The following is an 18,157-nucleotide window of genomic DNA, read 5'->3' as shown; positions in this document are numbered from 1 at the left end:
ACATTAGTACTCCTTGGCTGGGGACAGACATTGCACAAAACCCAGTTTAAGTGAGCAGAAACTGGTTTAAGCCTGTAACAGAACAGACTTTCAGTGCACATAAACCAGTTTCAAAATGGCTGAAGCCGGTTTGAGATAATTCTGGGTGAATGTAGTATCAGACAACTGATTGAGCTCAAACCTGTTTATGCAATGTCTGTCCCAGACCCTTCCTGGTTTAACTTAAACCAGAGTCTGCCAGCTCTCTGGGCACAATCTCAGGGCTGGGCTCTCTGCTCCAGGGCGGGCCCTCCTCTTCAGCTCCCCAGTCGAGCAAGGACAGGCAGGGGTGGAGGTCTGGCCAGAGAGGTGTTTAATTCCCCCCTCCCTGTTCCACCAGCAAAGATCCAAGCTGGGTCTTCCGGGTGCTCCTCCCTTGCTGCTGCAGCAGCAGGCTGCCATTTATTCCTCCCCACTACCTCTAGGGGACTGCAGCCAGGCCTGCCTGCCCTGACTGCTGCTGCTCACTCCCTGCTTGGGGCAAGTGGTGGAATAAGCTCCCTCCTTCCCCCTTTGTTGGATGCTAGAGGGAGGGGAATAACCCCCATCCCTGCACCCTGCCTAAGAGAACTGCTGGCCAACATCTGGCTGTGCCCCTGCCTGGCTGCTGCAGAGGGCAGCAACCCCTGTCATACTGTTGGGGAGCATGAGCCCTTTCCCAGTGAGGGGTTCCTACTGCAGGGTGGGCAGAGCTGTGCCGGACTGCACATGGCAGCACCAGGGCTCGGAGGCAGGCAGAGCTCTCCAAGCTGTCGCTGCTGCTGCCATGATCCACAGCAGCTTTCCTAGCCCTACTGCATGGCCCCCTGCCAGGAAGGGGCTTGCGCTCAGGGAAACCATGACAGAAGTGGCTGCCCTCATCTCAGTCACTCCCCCCACACCACTCCAGTGCTGGGGTGGGGGCAGAGCCTGATGCCGACTGGCAGAGCCTCTTAGGCGGAGGGCAGGGAGCGGGCTTTTCCCCTTCTGCCCCCAAGGCACCACAGCGGGGTCTGCCTGCCCCGATTGCCACCACCACTTGCTCTGTGTGTCACAGGCCAGCTGGGCACTGTGAGTATATCAATTTAGCCACTGGGCTGTTTGGTTCGGGATCGAGGAGGCAGAGTTGGGAGTAAAGCAATGGCAAATTTATTATAGCTTACACACACACAACAGTTAACAAAAAGATAAATGCAATAAGCAAATAATGCAGTATTAAAGAGCTAATAGTAAATAATAACAACAGAAAATAGCAACAGATGGATCAATCTGTCGCAGGCCGGCTGGGCACTGCGGGGGTATCAGCCACTGGCTGTTTAAAACAACAGATAGACAGACATGGGTTGGCAACTTAACGATAGTCCCTCAATGCCAGGTGCACGCCAGGTGATTCCAGCGAAGTCAGGCATCCCAGATCAATGCTGTCAGAGGGATTACTGGGGAAGATCCCTTGATCAGGATCCAATCCTCACTCACACCAGGAGTCCGGGGTCTGGGCGTGGAACAGCAGTGACTGTTCTGTTCCCTCCTTCCTGCTGGTCACCTGATGCACGCGCTTTTTATACCTAGTTTTATGCTAATCTGTTGGCTTTAGAGCCATTCACAATCTTGTCCTATAGCTGTTGCCCTATCGTATTAAAAGGTGTTAAAAATTATTATAAAAGGTTACTACCCAAACTTGGGTTTATCCAATAAGCAAATTACAACGCAGCATCTTCAGGTTTGAAATTAACATTACTCCGTCCTTTAGATCTCTCTGACTATGCTTTTTTTGAGATGTGCTTTCCTGGAATGTGCTGGGTAGGCCAGGCAGTTGAATCCAGTTTTAATCATCATCAAGGTTAAATTCTGAGCAAGAAAAAACCTAGGTCAGCTAATTTTACAACTATAGCTTTGTCTTTGAGGCCTAGTCAGTTCCACAAACAGTTACAAGTTACATTTGCGGGTTACAAAAATAAAAAGCTTTATATTAGACAAAAATTCCAAATGCCTCTAAGAAGCACATATTTATTGCTTATTAATTTCTTTGGTTCTGGCTGTCACATCTGTGCCTGGGGCAAGTGGTGGAATAAACCCCCTCCTGTGCCCCTCCCTACAGCATCTGTGGAGGAGGCTTATTCCACCGCTTACCCTGGGCACAGAGTGATTGTGGGGTCAGCCAGCAGCAAGATAAAATTAATTAATTACCATTAACATTGTCCAGTTTGTCAATAAAAGTCAATATTTCTGCAATATGTTTACTTCTGATAATGTGCCTGATGGTATCTGTGCACATCTAACTGCCATGTTAAATTGGATATGTATTCAAATTCCAGGGGTAAATTTTTTGAGGTCTGCAGGATATAAAGAATGGATCAAGGAGTTTAAGGGCTGAACATGTATTGTGCATAGTAAGATGCAAAACTCCAAAAGTCCAGGAACAAAATTATTTGCAGATGAGTAACGTTTAGGCGAGGGACAGAAGTTACACATAAACCAGTTTAAGTGATCAGAAACTGGTTGAAACCTGTAACAGAACATAAGAACACTACACGTAATCCAGTTTCAAAATAGCTGAAACCAGTCTGAGACAAGCCTGGTTGAATGTAGTATCAGATTTAACTGATTGAGTTCAAACTGGTTTGTGGAACTTCTGTCCCAGACCCCATTCCTGGTTTAATTTAAACCAGAGTCCCCCAGCATTCAAGTATGCTCTGCGGCCCTGGGCAGGGCTGTGGTCTCTGCTCCAGCAAAGCAGGGCTGGTCTACCCCTCTGCTCCCTAGCCAGAGCACGGGCAGGCAGGGGACGGGGTGTGGTGAAGGGAGCAGGGAAGAGGTTTCTTCCCCCATCGCTTCCCTGTCCCACCATCACAGACCCCAGATGGGGTCTGACAGGAAGGAGTGCAGCAGCCCCTGCCAGGCATTTCTCCACTTACTGTTCTAGTGGTGGGGGCATGGCCAGGCCCAGTAGTACCCTCAAGTGAACTGACCAGGAAGGGGTCTTAATTTCTTCCCCCTCTCCCACCGGCATGGACCTGGGCTGGGGTGTGCCTGGCGCTCTCCCGTCACTGCTGCAGGGACAGGGATGGGGCAAGGGCATAGCCAGACACTGGCTGGCATGGAGCCCTGAGGCAAAGAGGGCAGGAAAGAGATTTATTCTTCCCTTTGCCCCTGGGCAACCACAGCCAGGGTCTGCCTGCCCCAACTGCCACTGCCGATCACTCACTGTGTGGGGTGAACAGTGGGATAAGAGCCTTCCCTGCCGCCTCCACCAGATGCCAGAGAGAGTGGGGAAATAATCTCTCATCCTGCCCCTTCGCCTCAGAGGGCCATGCCAGCCAGCCTTTGGCTGTGCCCCCGCCCCTGCTACTCGAGCAGCAAGGGGGTAGGGACTGTGACGGGGGCTGCAGCCCCTCTCATGGTTTCCTGGGGGGGCGCAAGCTTTGTCCTGGAGCCCACTCTCCTCTTAGGCAAGGGAGCAGGGAGAGGGGCTATTTCCCCCCTCCCTCCAGTGTCTGGTAGAGGAGGAAGGGAGGGAGCTTATTTCAGCTTAGTCTTCCACTTGTCCCACGCAGGCATCAATAAGTGGTGGTGGTAACAGTTGGGGCGGGCAGACCCTGGCTTTGGTCCCCCAAGGGCAGTGGGGAAAATAAACCCCCTTTCTACCCACTTGTCTCAGGGGGCCATGCCGGCTGGCATCTGGTCCTACCCCTGCCACTGCAGCAGTGAGAGGGGAGTGCCAGGTGAACCCCGGTTTGGGTCCCTGGTAGTGGGACAGGGAGGGAGGAATTAAATCCCTTCCCTGGCTAGTTCACTTGAGGCTACTGCCAGGGCTGGCCATGCCTCCACCCACCTCCCTCCCTGCTCCTCCCCCCCAGCACAGCCTCCCTGCAGCCGAGGGCGTGCTCTAGCCCGGCTCCTGGCCCAAGCCACTACAAGCATGTGTCTGCATTTCCTGAATGTCTAACTTGTAAATTGGTTCAATCTAGGCAAGTTAAACTAGCCTGCAAAAACTGAATCAATTCAGGCTCTGGCTTTTTGAATGTCTGTCCCTAGCCTGAGGGATCTGTGTTGTCCAGAGGTTTACACAACTGTCCTGGATGCCTGCATAACCTGTTGCAGATTTTCATGAAGATCAAAAGTGTTCTATTTGCAACTTTGCATTCATCCATGCCCTTTAGATCCTTAACATATGTCCATTCTTATTTGTACAATCATTTTCATCATGGTAAATAGTTTTTTATAGTATATGCAAACAAACAATGGCCTTTGTAATCAGGAAAAAATTAATAGACGGTAAGCATGTTTTTGTAGTGCTGTTGAAATCATATTCATTTTAACTGAAACTTTAAAAAAATTTCTTCAAGTTTTTACACGTTAACTATATTTTATCTTGCCTGTTCTTCTGAAATATCTACTCCTTTGAAAGTCTAATTCTTTGCCTGGATGCCTTTTTCTCTAATTTGATTCCTAAAGAAACTTGAAGGTCTTGTGGATAAAAGTGTGAATCAGGACATCTATGTTCCAGTCCCCTCGTTGCCACTGAATTCTTGTATAAACTGACTCAAGTCATATTACCACTTCTGTGCTTTTTTTCCCCTTACTGCTCATGTCTATCTGCCAAACAAGGCTGCTTATAGTGGCTTAAATCATTACTATTTGTAAGGTACATTTAATAGCCTCAGATAAATTGTCTCTGTCTTGCCAAATATTATGGTTATATGTTATGTTTGACTAGGATCTGTATCTGTATTTATAATCAACAGTTTTTTCCTATGTAGTTCCAAGTGTCTTCTCACTGGCAACCTTTCTAATTTTATTTGGGACTGCAAAAGATGTCTGGGGCTTTATATACAAGAATAGTTTATTGCCTGAATAAGCATCTGTTAGTGGACAAAATATGAATTAGGTATTTCTATTCTCTTTGCACTTCTTCAGTTTGTTTTGCATTTCTGATGTGTTCTTCTCCTGCCTTCTTGTTTTGGTCAGGTAGAGTTCAAAGGTAATTTTTTTCTAAATATCTATACTTTAATACAATAAAAAACAAAAAAAAAGTATTTTCAAAATATGTGTTGTCAGATATCTGGATAAATCAATTTATAGTAAAGTGTAGATGGAGCATTACAATTATAGTGCTTTTCAATCCTCTGTAGATCTTGTGAAAAAGTACTTTTTTATGACACCCAGATACCACAGTGACCGGCACCATAGAAATACCCAAACAGATGTTTGTAATCGGTGAAAACTGCAGCCTCGATTATGCTGAAAATAGTTTGACTCTTTCTCCCCTAGCTCATCCATTTATTTAGCTCTTGTTTTTGCAAGCAATAGAGTTTGAGCTCTGAACTGCCATGTTAAAAGTATCAGAGAATTAAAGTGCACTTGTACTTCGTTTTGAGCATGCAACTCAGGCATGTATTTTAGAAAATGTGGCCTGGCATGTCTACCATTGTAATAGATTTTCTTTTTTTCTTTTCAGCCTAGCAGTAACAGGCTGATGATAATACAGTCACTTAGTGACTTTCACTGAGGACTAAGCTGCCCCTGCCTGGCTTTCACTTAGTGTGGAATAGGAACAGATACATGGCAAGGCTACCATAGAGCAGCTGACACAGGGTAAGTGCCTTCCAGTTCCTACCTCCACCCCTAGCCTTATGCTAGCCTTAAAGAGAGATGCATGTGTATTGTTCCTATTTTCAAGCCTAATATATGCATGCAACACCACATCTACTCTTAAGGTGACCCTCTGCTACAAGGTGAAACATTGTATATGTTTCAGCTGTTCATAACTTAACAATTGCTAACCATTTTTGCTAAAATTTGCCATGCTGAGGGTCTTCCTCTAGTTTCTGTCTGCCCTGGATGCGCTCCAACCCTGGGATGAAGAAAACTGTACTTCCAATTGCTGCTCTGAGGTACTCAGGAGCTTACCAGGTCTGAACACTTTGAATTAAGAGCAAGGAAACCGTCTTGACTGGGCTCTTAATGAACACCCTGCTGGCTCAGACAACAAAGATGGGGAATCTGCCTGATTTGAAAGAAGAGGGGACAAGAACTGGACCTAGGGACTGACTGCAGTAGCATGTGGTAGGGTGGGGGAGGAGATAGGATAGATTAGTTTCGCATGCAGCCAAATGGGAGAGGGAAACTGGGAGTTGGAGTTGTGTGGAGGATGGAGACTAACTTAGGCAAAAATAGAAGCTGAGGAGGAGAACAGGGGGTTGCTGAAGGTTTGGAGAGAGACTGAGACTGAACAAGGCACAAGGAAACTGGAATTAGTGAGGAAGGAAACCTAGAGAGAGAACCAAATCTGATGTGGAGTCAGAGACAAAACTAGCATAGAGACTGGGACAAGAAGGCTGATATGCAAATTGGAGGCACTGAGATTGGGGACACAGTCTGTAAAGAGACTGGGGAACCAGTGGACAGAGATAAAATAGTGGCTGGGAGGTCACTGGCCAGGAGAGATGACTGGGAGAAAGATCAGATGAGGAGTCAGGAAGGAGAGAACTGGGGCTGGCTGGGAAAGAAGACTGGGATGGGTTGAGGATGAAAACTAGGATTGGAAATCCTGAGGGGTGAGGGAAGAGAACTGAGACTGCCTGAGGAAGGAGAAACTGCAGCTGGCTCGGTGAGGAGAATGAGAAAAACCCCATGTAAGGAAGGGATAGGATGGGAACAATGAAATAAGGGAATGGACAAAAGGAACTCTGTTTGAGAGGAATGGATAGAAGAGCGGGCCCATTACAGCACTCCCCTCAAGATCCTGAAATGCAGAGGTGTCAAACTCATTGGGTCCTGTGGGCCAGATCCAAACTATGGGGTTTCTCACAGGCTGGATGACCTGCAACCCATGGGGACAGCATTAACCTCCATAATTGCCATGTGACTCCATAACACAGGGAGTTAACACTGCTCCAAACAGTGGTGTTAATTCCCACTGTTTCAGTGCACCTCCAGAGCCTAGGAAGTTAATGTCACGCACCTCCCCTCCCCACCTTACCTGCTACAGAACTCAGGGTTTCCATCTGTTCCTGGCAATTAAAATAGGCAGCAGGGGAAAAGGGGGAGGGAGGTGAATGGCATTAACTTCCTGGGTTGTGGAGGTGTACTGAAACAGTGGGAATGAACACCACCACACAAGAGTTTCAGCAGCCACAGTGATGACCCCGCAGGCCAAATCTGGCTCTCAGAGGTGAGTGGCCCAACCTGCAAGAAGCCCTAAAGACCTGATATTCCCACGTCTGCAGGCGAGATCCAGCCCATAAGCTATATGTTAGACACCCCTGCTGCAACAGATCCTGAGATTCCTCCGCTGCCTGCAAATATCTGTGAAACTCCAGTACACACGCACAGAAAAACAACCTACTATTTCCATCAGTTCCTCTGATAGCTCAAATGGCAAAGGTCTGTATAGGATTTAAAGGTTTCAGCATGGCTGATGATTTATGTCAAGGTCAATATAGAGTCTATGCAACTTCAGTTCAGGCTGTTTGTGTATATCTTTAATTATCTGGTGATATACTATTTTTCTAACGGACCCCTGACTAATTCATTGACAGTTTGGACAGCTCTCTCTTACTGAGAACCAATTAAGCAATTTTTATCCTCACTCACTGTATGGCTTCATTCCTTGCTTACCCCACACTTTTGATACCATATAATAAATTTACTCCTGGGCTTTGCCATGGCATGCCTATGTATAGTATCTGATTGACAAATATTAATTAGTTTAGTTTAGCATCTCTATGAGGTGACGGCATGGTATTTCCTTATTTTACCCAGAGAGAATGAAGTTACATGGAGGCTGAAGTCCGAAGCATCCACTAATACCAAGTTCCCAATTCTGACATGCCTAGGGAACTGACTTCTCAGACTGCTTAGCGTTACACTGCACTTTGTGGCCGCGTCCAGATGAGTGTAGCTGTGTGGCATGTGGTGCTGCAGACATATCTGTGGTGCTACATACAGCACATTCAGTTGTTCTCTACACTGCAAGAGAGCAGCGTGGAGGGTATTTTTGACCCCTGGATATCCAGGAGTCAAAAAACCCACAGAAAAAAAAGCGGAGTGGCGCATGCAACAGCAGTGTGCACCACCCATAGTTGGAGCCTGGCTAGCCAGAGCCATGCTCCATTGCCAGCCAGGCTTTGTCTGGCAGGATTGGCACAGCTGCAGCCCAGGGAGGTCCCCAGGACCTCAGCTAAGGCTGCTGGGGCCAGCCCTGGGTGTCCCCTAATCCACCTGGGGTAACTTGCCACGCACCAGTGTGCATGTGGCATGAGCGTTTCCTGGGGATACCTAGCAGCGACACAAGGTGCACTGCTGCTAGTTGTCCCCAGGGAACAAACGTTCAAGCACATCTGGACACTGCCTGTGTCCCCTAAGCCTAGGTGCCATTACAGCTGAGAGAGCTCAGTAGTTTTCCAAGTCAGACCCAAAGCTCTTTAGTTAAGGCATCCAGAAAGGATGGAAAAACATAATTAATGACAAGTGAGAAGTTTGGTTTCAGTGACTTGAGTAATATGTAATATGGATTCTGTGGCAGTGACTAGGATGCAATCCATGAACTAAATGAAATGACAAACATCTTGTCTGTAGAGCAACTAGCAGGACCCTCAATCTGCTGAATGCCTGTCTTTGATTTCCTTCATTAAGAGAGATATGATGGCTTTACAGACAGATTTTAACGCCAGAAAAGGGACCAATTATCATCATATAGTCTGAACTTATACATTATACAGGTCACAAGATTTCTTACAAAGGTGAGAATTTGCATGTATGAAAAAAAATGGTATTTTATTTTAAATCAAAAGACAGTCAGACATTTTATATATATTTGTGTATACACAGATAGAAGTGTGTACACACACACACACACACACACACAGAAGAGCCTTTTTGTTACCCTCCTTTCCCTCTTTCTCTCTCATATATATGTATAAATATTATTTATAACCAATCATACAGATATTATGTATGAGAGAGAAAGGAGGGAGACAAAAAAGACTGTTCACTGTAGAGGGGATCAAATTAAGTGTGTATGTGTGTGTGTCTGTGTAAACTTGTAACTTATAGGGTTGTGTAAACTATTTTCCAGAGAGCTTCATTCTAACTGACTAGTTATGAGTGATGTCCTATCAGACTAAATTGTAAAACAGTAATTCTTGCTCTGATCTATTACAGAACCGTGTTTGCAGCTTTTTTGATTAGATCTCAACAATCCTGTAAATTATGCAAAGCACTCTGCTGCTACTCTGACATTTGTCTTCAAAGAAATCTAGTATGTAAGGGTTGATCCTAAAAGGAACTGAACAGTCCTGCGCTTAGTAACTTTACTGGGAGCTGAGAGTGCTCAGCAGATCTGTAACAAGCTCCTTCAGCATCCAGGGCTGGGGAGAGGGGAAGGGAATTGTGCTGACCACAAATGAGCTGGAGCAGGGAGAGGTTGGGGAGGAGGAGAGAAGTGTTACCTGCTGGGGTTCTCCTCACTTGTGTGGTAGCTGCTATTGCTACTGTTCATCTACTAGCAATATGAGCTTCGGCTGCTGCCACTGAGGCACATGCAGCAGCATGAGCACCCAGGGGCTGTTCCTGGCATGCCCCACAAGGGGGGCAGAGCTGATTCTCCCATGGCAAAGCCTCGTGGGAGAGGGGAGGATGTCATTCCACTCCCCACTCCCTCCAGATGCCCTGTGGGGCATGGTGCTGCCCCTGCTGGCTGCACCTGATCAGTTCTCTGACACAGGAATGACTCCTGCGGGGGAGAGAGCCAAACTGGTGACCCCTCTAAGACAGCACTCAGGGCTGGTGCCCCCCCTGCCCATCCTAGTTATGCTGCTAGTGCTCAGCATCTTGCTGAAAGAACCCAGTTCTTCACAGCAAGATAGGCCTCAACAAGAAGAGAAATGTAAGTGAAAGAGGTTTTATTTCCATCACCTAATGATATCAGGAAAATTAAGGACAGTTAAAATGGCTTCACTTCTGCAGTTCAGATCATCAGATGGATTGAAGATTAAGCCCCAGTAGTACAAATAGGATAGGGGGATTGCTGACAAGGTTTTCCGTATGGGACCTTCCACTTTGGAATTTGCTTCCCCCATCACTGGTCAGAAATAGCTTGAATTTTAGGAATTGAGAGTCCATTGCAAACCTTAGCTTCTGTAACATACACGTGAAGCAACAAGAGGATTGTGAAGGTGGTGGGTTTAATTCAAAGGAGGAGGATGGCTACCGCCTTTGATTAACTTTGGTTTCTGGTTATGGTCGTATTGAATGGCATTGCTTTTGCTAGAGCATCTGTATACTTTCATGGTATGTTGTAGAGTACATAGAACATTTGGACAGCATTTTTTTTAATGTACATGCATAAACACAGATATAACTATAAACTAAACATCTGTCTGCTTTCCTGTTAGGGAATTATGGAAATGAAAAATCTAACTATAAGCAACCACAAATTCATTATAAGAACATTCCTTAGATACTAATAGTAGTTCAGCTGCTACAGTTAATAAAAGTCTGAAGACTTTATTAATTTATACTTGAGTTTCTCTTTGTTCACTCTTAGGCACACTCAGCTATAGGCTAAAAACATATGTAGCCAAATTCTGACTTTATTTGGGTCCCCTCTTATCCAAATGGGCATAAATTAATGCCATTTTAAATGGAAGTAAACAATTCAGGGCAGGGTCTTCTGATAAATTCTGACTCTACTTATCACACTTCATTCCTTACCCCTCACTAGCTCCCTGGTATTACCACAATTCAAAATAACCTGGTCAGCTATGTGTCTGATATAGTTGTTCACCCAATTATTTCTGTCAGTAATAAGAGGAATCTAAAGAAAGAAGAGTGCAGACAGGAGCATAGAAAGTTTAGCGCATCAGCAGTCGAACTCAAGATAATTTATCCTCACTATCACTTTTAAACTACTCTTCATAGGAAAGCGATTGAATATCAGTTCCACAGATTTTAGCAGAGCCAGGATGGCAACATGGTAACTACATCCTGTCTTTGCTCTCAGATTGCCCCTATCCCCCCTGTTCTCTATTCTCATGGGAGAGTAAATCAGAACTTGACTCATAAAAAATTTAATCAGACACGGTCCTTTACAAGAGGTAGTATGCAAGGGGTAATGTTATCAGATTTCCTCAATAGTTTTCATTTACTCAGTATGAAATAACAGGAGGGTGTAGTGATTCTTTATTTTTGGACTATATCAAATTATGAAATAGGTAAGTTTGAGAGGAATACTTTCATAATTATGTCATGGAAAAAGGGCCAAATATGAAAGTAAGTGTATCCATTACAAATTCTTGGTTTGTTTGTGCTGCATTTTCCCCTTCTCTGTTTACTTATTACTAATTAATCTAGCATAATTACAACTTCTCCAGTTTCTTAGGATTGGTCTATGTTTAAGTTTTACTGGCATTGTTGTGGTGATTACAGCGTGATTATTCTTTTCTTTTTTTGGCTGACATACCTATGAAGATAAAAGTCATGCTATAGACATTATTATATCATATGGAAGTGCTTATATTAATATAGCATATGCCAATTCCTTAAACCAACATAAACTTCAGCATTGTAAGTATTTTATACGGATACATCTGTGTCTACAACAGGGGGTTTAGCAATTTTCAGTCTGCTGGCATACTTAAACCCTCAAAACTTTTCAGTATAAATCTGGTCTTTGTGATATTAATACTATACTTTTCATGATATATGGTATAACATATTTATTCTTTAAAAGAAAAAAAATCAAATCTCTGGATTTATCCAGTCTCCAGTGAAGCTGATGGTAAAACTCAAATTTGCTTCCATAGATACCAGAATCAAGCTACCCTAATGAAGCTTTTTTTTTTTGAAGGTTCAACAAAACCTTTCAGCAATGTATGCAAATGCATAAGAGATATTGAAATAATACAGTAGATGAAGTGGAGTTGAGAGAAGACTTTAACTCCAGAAGTTTATAAATGCTTATTTAAAAGTACTCATCCTCAAGATTGAGATCACTGTGTACAACTTTATACATCTAAGCAAACAGCCATCTTGACCTCAAAACTTGCCTTATTAATTGCATTTAAAAGGGGTAAATCTGGACTAAGAAATGGAGCACAAGTATAACAAGGAAAAAGAGTATAAAGACTAAATAAATATATTATATTGCTATTATTTATTATATTATGGCAATGTGATAAAGTCTCTATAGTTAAGCTTGAGTTATATTTTTAATTTAAGACTCTTCAGTCTCTTTGTGCTATCGCAAAATGCACTCTAACTTTAACATTGCTTTATCCATGATAAAAGTTAGAGTGGTTTTACTACATCTGAATCCTTCTCGGCTTGTTCACATATAACAAGTAGGATGGACCAGCTGCTGCCCTTTAGAAAGGGTCTTCTTTTGAAAGCACACCAAATGTAGGTATGTCTATGCAAAGAGATCTTGCATTATTCCACCTAAATTGTTTCACTCTAACTAAGCTCAAACTAGCCTCACTCAAACAGGAATGGCCATACTGTAAAGCAACAAAAGCAGAAGAGAGTAATTAGATTAATAATTAGATTATCATCTCATGAGTTGAACTAACTGGAGCTATAGCCTGTAGTGTATCTCTACTACATTGCTAATTTGAATCAGTAGCATATGAGCACCAAGTCATTCCGGGACATACTAGTTGGCTCAAATTTAAAGTACGATGCAACTCAGCCTAAAGTATGTCTACACAAGATGAAAGTGTTGCTTTGAGATACCTGAGCTAGCTCTGCGCATGTGAGCACCAAACTGGAAGCAGCATCACCATGTTTAGCACATCACTTTGCAGACATGGCTATACCGCTTCTGGTTTTGGAATAAGCATGGGTAGAGCTAGGTGCAGGTATCTTTGCACTTGTGCTATGTAATATTCCTAGAAATCTCTGTGTGTGAATGGAAATTGGGGCAACATTCAAGTTATACCACAAGCTAACACTGTGTTGAACACAAACCTACAAACTTTCCTTGAGAAACAAGTAGGGAGAAAAGTTGCAGGACTGGGCTTAGGTCAGTTAAAAAGGTGGAAAAGAAGTACAGATATGAGCATGCTATAGGAAACCAGCCTAATCCTGCTCCAACTGGTGTTAATGGAAGTTTTGCCACTGTCTTCTATTGTTAGTAGAATTGGTCCCAGTAATGCTTGTTACACATGTGAGAATGAGGATCACTACCCAAGTGTAACTGTGTGGCCTGATCACACAAAGGCACGTGTAAGTCATTTTACTCAGGTGGGTAGTTCAATGCACAAAAACATATTATTTCAAAAGTAGTACAAAAGCCAGAACTAATCACCTTATTACATAAGATAACATAAAAATAATTATTATATCAGGGCTGCCAAAACGAGAGGCTACATTATATTATTTGAATGCCACCATGAACCAGTTTAACTATTTTATTAACGGTTTACACAATTCCTAGAAAATGATCACTACAGCCATTGCTATATATATGTTTTGTTTATGTTGTATATATATGTTTGTTATGTTTTGAACACTGTTTGTGATGTATAAATGATAGTAGTTATGTCATGTTGTTTTTAGTGTTTAAATTTTATTTTAGCTTGTATTTGCATCAGCAGCATATTTATAGGCACCTTCCAGTGCTGCCTGCTTTTAAACATTCATCAGACCTAATATATTTACAGGGGTTCTTAAACTTTTTTACAGAATGCATCTTATTTTAGAACACAGTGTACCTCATGGACCAGCTCCCCTCTTACTAGCAACCTCATGACATCCTTATGGCAATTACATCATCAAAAATGTGTTTTATTACTAACATTGCTTATTTTGGAGCATGACACAGATTTTGAACTACAGAAGGAACCAAGTGACCCATTAAGGGTGTGATGATTCAAAGGTCTGATTCACATTTGTTTGGACTTCAAAGGACTTTGGATCAGGCCCTGAAAATTCAAGGAAAAAAAAATCAAGCCATTGAGTATATTTTTAGCTCTCCTTGAATGCCATTTTGTAGCTGGAAATTTAAGACAGCTAGCATCATGTGACCAGCCAGATCTCCACAGACCATCATCACTGTTATGAGCCTGGTATAAAAATGTGAATACAAGCATTGTGAACAACTGCAGTGATCGACAAATCAATGCAAAACTGAAGTATTATAATAATAAAAAAATTATCAGTACTTATTTTTTATTGCATTTTAGAATCATCCATGCTATTATGTGCAGGATTAGTTATTATGGTATTTTATATCCTAAATATAGATACCAATGTCAAATAAATATATATTATAATAATTATATAAATATAGAATGATTATAAACATTTATTTTTGAATACTTTGCTGTTATTACCATAGTAACATAGCATAGTTTTCACACTTTTACCAAGAGTAGCAGCCTTTGCACTATACAAAGACCTTTCTTTGTTAATTCCTGAATACCACTTGAAAATGAAGTACACAAGACAGATTCATCACTGGTTGTACTAATTAATTCCTGATAGTTCAGCAACTACAGATAATGTTGCCTAGGAAAATCTGTTTGCTAAATTACAGCTACCGAATATAAAAAACCCTAAACCTTTCCAGCATATTTTGTTCCTGTTCAAATCCTTTGTTATCAAAGTACAAGCTGAAAAACCTTCTGCCATTTCTACAAACAGTTGCAGTACAGACTAGACTTCTATATAGCAAACTCAGACTTACATAGAATTGTTTTTTAAAAGGATACAGTAACTTAAAATCCCAAACAGAATTCACTATTCAATTCAGAATTCAATACATAAACAATCTTTAATATTTTCTTACCTAGAAATGTTTTTTAAAAAAGGTATTAAAGGCATCCATTTTTAACCCAATGTACTTTTTTATTTATTTTGACTAGGAGATATTAAGTACAAATCTTACTAAATATACCATGAGATACAACTATATAACATAAATCTGCATTTCTCTACAAATGAAATAAGACAGTAAATAAGACACAGTCTTATGTAATTAAGTAGAAGTACTGCTTACCCCTTATTTCCTTTGAAAAAAATATCCTTTGAAGACAAAGTAGACCTGCTTATGGAATAAAAAACAAAATCGAGGCATATAACTTAAACACGTACTAATACCAGACACAAACGTCTCCATAAGGATTGATTTTTTTCTAGCCTTCTGTTCCTCTCTCCTACTCTTCCATGTAGTTATTCTACTGAAAGAACTCAATCTGAAAATGCACTTTAGAATATTTTCCTGTATCTGAGCTGTAGGAACCAGCTTACTGTATAAATGCTACTTACTGTTTCAGAAGTCCTGTGTCCTGCTACAAAACAACTACACTGGGCATTTCCCAAGTGAAGATTTGTTACCAGAACAGCTTCTCAAAATGGCATAATGAGAGCAGATTCTGACGAAGCATCATGTTTCCCAGCTTGTTAGAAAAGAAGTTGTTACTTTCCGCCAGAGATTTCCAATGATCAGCACATATTGACAGAGCATGTATATATATAATAACAGTTTATTTACTGAATGGTGTGTGTGGGGTCACGGGGGAGGGAATCCTGTTAGTGCTAAACACAGTTGTTTTCTTACTATGGCTATTGAGTACATTTTAAAACGGAATACTTGTTACATAATACAACCAGGACCAGCGATGCCAGGTAAGATTTCTATCTTAAAAATAGGTAAGTATTCAAGTAAGGCACAAAACCCATATTGAATTAATCTACAGATGTATCACTATTGTTTTAGTACTGTGGATTCTCTGTCCTAATACTTATTTGCTGCAGTCTTTATGCATAAGTAAACAATATAAACAAATTGTATATATACAACTAGTACCCTCCAATAACTGGGAGCTAAACAAAAACATGGATTAGTAATGACATCCTTAAAACAAACATATAATACATACAATTGTAAAAATGCTTAACAGAGCAGGTACATTTTTTCTGGGCTTCCAAAGTTAAAGATAACAAAGATGAGCTATATATTGAGACATTTTTTGCTCCAGTGTGATATTGATCCGATGCCAGACATGCTGACACACGATGGGCACACAGTCAGCCTTGGTAAATTAGGTAAATTAGAGATCATTTGATGGTATTCTATTGTTGCTATTGTAATCACAGTAATTTTCACTGGTAATGGTGCTTCGTGATGAAGTGCGGTTTTCACAGGATAATTGTGAAAGGTATCGAAAGATTCAGGATGTAGCATCTGGTTTTAAAAGCTCTTCAGATTCAAATTGGCATTTTACTTTTATCTTGAAAATTTATTAGAGATTCAGATCATGCCGGTTTAAATGGAAAGGTGAAAGCAGGGTAATTTCATTCTATGAATTATTCAGTTTCAGACTGGTGAAATTGCCATCCATGAACTGATTCTCTGACAGTCTCTTTTGCAGAACCTCCATTACGCTTGTCATTTTTATTTCTTTATCTACAATCTCGCTCAGATACTGAGCTTGTCCCTTAGGGCTGTGCTTCACAAACCAAGTATTTCAAATTGGCAATAACCTAAATGTGTTGCTGTCTCAAATCGCAGTCTCCACAGGCTGTCTTTTCCAAATCATTAAAAACCACATCCACGATGATGTCTGTTAGGTTCTTCAATTAGATGAATTAAAAAAAGGCAGAAAAGAAAAAAGGAGGGCATCATATCAAACAAGAATTATGTTCCTGTAACAGCCCAGAAAATAGTGATGGTTTGTGCTTGCTCCTTTGTTGTCAGTGTAGTTGCATAGCATCACGCAGAAAGAAACAACTGTTAAAGCAAGCTGACTTGGTGCCCTGATTTCCAGCAAAAGCAGATAAGGACTGCATTAGAGACAAACTAATCCACACAAATATACACTTAGAGACCGAGCACAATTAGTAGCTGCTTACGGGAACGAAAAAAAAGAAAAGAAGAAGCAATTGGATAACCAAAAGTGGAGTGTTTCATTCTCACAGGCTCCAACTGATAAAGATTGCAATCCCAGAGACTCTCCACTTGATGGCTGGTTGTGTCATTGCTAGCCGACTGCTGCCCCGTATCCAGAAAGATTGGGATTGATTTAGGTCAGCGAGTCTGGTTTCTTGTTTGAGCTTTGCTCTAACTGATGTAAGAAACTGCGGCAATCTATATTATCAATATTATATGTGAGCCTGGGATATTTAAACAGCTTCGGCAGTGGAGTGGCTGCAAAGGCCCCAATCAGACAGACAGTGACAAGTACCATCTCCTTTGTCTTATTCTTGCAGCTATATCATCGTGGCATACAAAACTATAAGTATACAAAGTGGGAACCCAGCCGTTCTTCATCAGAGGCAATTTGGGTACAAGGCTCCAAGCAATTACTGCTCAGCTGGAAAACGCTGCAAAGTTAGAAGCCACCATGCACGTCCAGGCTGTATGTCTGCTCCTATGCTAACACAGGTACACTGTCCTCATATAAAAAGCCAGAAGAGCAAAACCAAAAAAAAAAATCTATGTTGCTTTGTGCCTGGTTCTATGCGTCTGCTTTGCCGCACTGCGACTAGAAAACTGCAGCACTAAGAGCTCTGGCAGTTGCGATAATGTAGAAAGCAGCAGCTCTGTGACACAGCAGTCAGCTGACTCGCAGTGTTATCATTCAATGTCCTTTATAGAATAAGGCCAGTTTCTAAGGTAGCACCAGAAAGATGACCTCACTTACAAAATTTGGACTAGAAAGACTAACAACTACCCTCAGATCCACCTGCAAGTGATTTTTGTTTTGTGAAATTTCCCATCTAAATATTTTTCAGCTGGATCATAGAGCTCTTCAGTGTTTTTTTCCTTCTTTACGAAACAGAGCAGTCATTTATTTGCTAGTTATCTTGTTGCCATCAAAATAGTATGATAAACTATTGTTGCTGTTACTGAAGTACACTTAGGTAAAAGAGCTAAAGTGTTTTCAATATAAGCCACGTGTCTCCAAAAAACCAAGATTTTTCTATAAAAGTAACCTGTGAGACTACGGAATATATCTTCAGAAGCTAGATTGTTTGGGGTGAGTACATTATACATACAAGCCTAGATTTGCAAAGAGATGTGCCTGAATTTAGACTCCTACCACCTTATCTTGGTATCTAAATAAGTGACCTGATCTTCATTGAGAGGCAAGGATTTCTTAAGGTGATATCTTTTATTGGACCAGCTGCATAG

General features: G+C 41.9%; 1 long non-coding RNA gene across 1 annotated transcript in view; it reads right to left on the bottom strand.

The window, feature by feature from the left end:
- LOC112547968 overlaps positions 1-17,693 on the bottom strand; it is a 30,267-nt gene extending 12,574 nt beyond the window's left edge. Inside the window, exon 1 of the long non-coding RNA XR_003091758.1 lies at positions 15,289-17,693. This is a non-coding gene — a long non-coding RNA (uncharacterized LOC112547968). The remainder of the gene's footprint in view (positions 1-15,288) is intronic.
- Positions 17,694-18,157: the final 464 nt, after the last annotated feature.

The sequence above is a fragment of the Alligator sinensis genome, unplaced genomic scaffold (genome assembly GCF_000455745.1).
Source record: "Alligator sinensis unplaced genomic scaffold, ASM45574v1 scaffold1147_1, whole genome shotgun sequence".
Lineage (NCBI taxonomy): Eukaryota > Metazoa > Chordata > Crocodylia > Alligatoridae > Alligator > Alligator sinensis.
The sequence above is the reverse complement of the archived record's forward strand: the minus strand, read 5'-3'. Positions and strand labels throughout refer to the sequence as shown.